Source organism: Otolemur garnettii, unplaced genomic scaffold (assembly GCF_000181295.1).
Source record: "Otolemur garnettii isolate 467f Iridium unplaced genomic scaffold, OtoGar3 scaffold00057, whole genome shotgun sequence".
NCBI lineage: Eukaryota > Metazoa > Chordata > Mammalia > Primates > Galagidae > Otolemur > Otolemur garnettii.
In genome coordinates, this window is record NW_003852452.1 from 10,951,785 (window position 1) to 10,955,631 (window position 3,847).

Consider the following 3,847-nt stretch of genomic DNA (forward strand, 5'->3'; position numbering starts at 1 on the left):
AATTCCTAGGTCCAAGAAACTTTCTTAAAATCTCCATCAGATTTTCTTTTCTGAGATCTCTTGTGGTGTGGTTTTTATTTATTTGGAAGTTGTATTATTCAACTCTAGAATTTGAGAGAACTGTTTGACATAATGCTCTGAAGGTTCCTGGCTATGAATTTATTCCCATTAAAAAAAAAAAATGCAGTTAAATAGCTGAGTGTTGTGGCAGGCACCTGTAGTCCCAGCTACTTGGGAGGCTGAGACAAGAGAATCCCTTAAGCCCAGGAGTTGGAGGTTGCTGTGAGCTATGTGACACCACGGCACTCTACTGAGGATGATAAAGTAAGACTCTATCTCAAAAAAATAAAAACCCACAGTTGATTTCATAATCTAGGTAGTTTAGCTAGTACCTGGGAGATATAATTTGCAATCCATGGGATGAATAGGGGAGTTTCTGAAGTTATGTTAGAAAAAGGCTATTGCACAATGTCTTATAATAACTATTACAGGCAGAACACAGTGGCTCGTGCCTGTAATCCTAGCACTGTGGGAGGCTGAGGCAGGTGGATCACCTGAGCTTAGGAGTTCAAAACCAGCCTGAGCAAGAGTGAGACCCCTGTCTGTAAAACTAGCCAGGCATTGTGGTGGTTACCTGTAGTCTCAGCTGCTTGGGAAGCTGAGGCAAGAGCCCAAGCCCTTGAGGTTGCTATGAACTATGAAGCCATGGCACTCTACCAAGAGCAACAAAGTGAGATTCTGTCTCAAAAAAAACAAAAACAGAAAAAGTATTTTATCGTGTAGAAACGTGGCAGACATCTCCTTACCACATGATCAGGGTTACCATCACATAATAATCATGTTGCTATCACTCAGTGATACAATGACATGAGATGGGCATATTGACTCTGTGATATTCTCCCAAACCCTTAACCCCAGTCTAGTAATAAGAACATTATGGAGAAACCCAATTTGAGGGATATTATACAGAGTACTTGGCCAGTATTCTTCAAAAGTTCCAAAATCATATAAGCCAAGTAAATTCCAAGTAACTCTCATAGATTAGCATAACGAATGCCGTGATAACTAATTGCGACTTGATATCCTGGATTAAATGAAAAAGGATGTTAGTGGAAAAATGGGTGAAATGGAGTAAAGCCTGTAGTTTAGTATTGTACCAATGGTTTAATAAATATATCATGGTTCTGATGCCACCACCACTGCGGCTGCTGCAGCCTCTGGGAGCCTGGAAAAGGGGAATTGAGAGGGAGCGAAGGACTCAGTCCCCAGGCTGCAGCAGTGGCCGGGGAGGGGGGTGGTGCAATAGCCGGGGCAGGGGCGCTGCTGCTGCTGCTGCTGCTGCAGGGGCCAGTGGTGGCCAGCACTAGCCATGCCGAGTAAAAACAAGGAGAAAGAACCACCTAAAGCAGGAAAAGTGGGAAAAGTTCAAAAGAAGGACAGCAAGACGCAGGAGAACCCGAGCAGATTTCCAGCAAGAAAAACAGCCTTGCCGCTGTCCCGTCTACAGTACCTTCTGAAATAAAAGTACCAATCTCTCAGCCCTTAGCAAAGAAAGACAAATGGCAAAATTCCTCAAGGTTTAGCGCAAGCAGTAATAGAGAACTTCAAAAACTACCATCTTTAAAAGACGTTCCTCTTGCTGATGAAGAGACGTTTTTAAAATCCAGAAGTTAGGTCACAGTTGTGTCCTCTTTGTCTTTGTTTCCCATCCACTAAGTGACCTGAAGTGGAAGGAAGTAGAACGAGCTGAAGTGAACGAGCGTTAAGTGAGACGGTGGAATATATCACCTGCGACGAGAATGTGCTCACAGAGCCTGTTTACCCAGAAGTGGGACCTATGTTTGCAGTTCACATCTTTCAGACATTACCACCTTCCTCCAATCCTACGGGAGCAGACTTTGACCCAGAGGAAGACCAACCAACGTTAGAAGCAGCCGGGCCTCATCTACAGCTGGTTTATGAATTTTTCTTAAGATTTTTAGAGTCTCCAGATTTCCAACCTAAGATAGCAAAGAAATATATTGACCAGAAGTTTGTATTGCAGCTTTTAGAGCTCTTTGACAGTGAAGATCCTCGGGAGAGAGATTTTCTTAATACCACCCTTCGCAGAATCTATGGGAAATTCTTAGGCTTGAGAGCTTACATCAGAAAACAGATAAATAACATATTTTATAGGTTTATTTATGAAAAAGAGCATCACAATGGCGTAGCAGAATTACTGGAAATATTGGGACATATAATTAATGGATTTGCTTTACCGCTAAAAGAAGAGCACAAGATTTTCTTGTTGAAGGTGTTACTACCTTTGCACAAAGTGCTATCGCCGAGTGTCTACCATCCCCAGCTGGCATACCATGTAGTGCAGGTTTTAAAAAAGGACAGCATCCTCACTGAACCAGTGGTGATGGCACTTCTCAAATACTGGCCAAAGACTCACAGTCCAAAAGAAGTCATGTTCTTAAATGCATTGGAAGAGATTTTAGATGTAATCGAGCCATCGGAATTCGTGAAGATCGTGGAACCTCTTTTCCGGCACTGAGCCAAGTGTGTCTCCAGTCCACACTTCAGCAGCAGCCATGAGCTTCTGTCTTTCAGGTGGCAGAACGGGCACTGCATTACTGGAGTAATGAATACATCACGAGCTTGATCAGCGACAACGCCGCCAAGATTCTGCCCATCATGTTCCCATCTTTGTACCAAAACTCGAAAGACCCATTGGAATAAGACGATACATGGCTTGATACACAACACCCTGAAACTCTTCATGGAGATGAACCAGAAACTTTTCCATGACTACACTCAACAGTTTAAAGCCAAAAAACTGAAAGAGAAGCTAAAAATGAAAGAACAAGAAGAAGCATGAGTTAAAATAGAAAATCTAGCCAAAGCCAATCCCCGAGGCACTAAAAAAGAGAGTAACATGAAAACGTCCAGGGTGTTACTTGAATGTTTTTCTAAGATAGGAATATGTCTTCATCATGGAAAGGGGACATCAGTTTCATTAACATTGTATATAAAAATGTCTACAATAAAAAATACTTTTCAACTTTATAAAAATAAATAAATATATATATATATATCATGGCATCCATAGCTCAGTGGGTAGGGTGCTGGCTGGTTTGAACCCGGCCCTGGCCAGTTAAGACAAAAATGATAACTGCAACCAAAAAATGACTGAGCGTTGTGGCAGATGCCTATAGTCCCAGCTACTTGGGAGGCTGAAGCAAGAGAATCGCTTAAGCCCAGGAGTTTGAGATTGCTGTGAGCTATGATGCCATGGGACCCTACCCAGGGCGACAGCTTGAGACTCTGTCTCAAAGAAAAAGATGCTAACATTAGGGCAATCTGAGTACAGCTCCTCTCTAAATCTAACATTATTTCAAAGTAAAGTTGCTTTTGTTTTTGTTTATAGTTTTTTTGTTTTGTTTTTTGCTTTTTGGCCAGCGCTGGGTTTGAACCCACCACCTCCAGTATATGGGGTCTGTTTTTGTTTTACTTAAATTATGCTTATCCTTCTGGACAATTTGTACCCCAAAAGATAATCTTCCCTAGAAAACTACTTCTGCCTTCTTAAATCCAAGAGATTCTCTTGTCCCAGGACGTGGAGTCCATCAAGTTCTAGATCTTCTGGGCTAGAGACTTGGTGCAGGTAGAGAAATGTGTGGATGAAGGAGGTGGTGTGTGTATAACCAGGGCCATATGGAGGACCTTAAAGATGTGGTCTGAAGTCATAGACCCTGTGACAAGAGGTCAGGCTGGAAGAATCAGAGAACTGAGTGGACTTTGCTTTGGAATGGATAGCCAAAGAGAGAATGCAGCTTTATGATATGAAAGAGGCATTCGTGAA

General features: G+C 42.2%; 1 protein-coding gene and 1 pseudogene across 7 annotated transcripts in view; both read left to right on the top strand.

Annotated features, from left to right (window-relative positions):
• FGD4 (FYVE, RhoGEF and PH domain containing 4) overlaps positions 1 to 3,847 on the top strand; it is a 132,106-nt gene that overhangs the window by 47,168 nt on the left and 81,091 nt on the right. The gene's annotated exons all lie outside the window — the stretch shown is intronic.
• The window catches only part of LOC105887239, a 3,467-nt pseudogene continuing 989 nt past the window's right edge, over positions 1,370 to 3,847 (top strand). The window contains exon 1 of the transcript XR_002774045.1: positions 1,370 to 2,935. The product of XR_002774045.1 is annotated as a serine/threonine-protein phosphatase 2A 56 kDa regulatory subunit gamma isoform pseudogene (transcript). The remainder of the gene's footprint in view (positions 2,936 to 3,847) is intronic.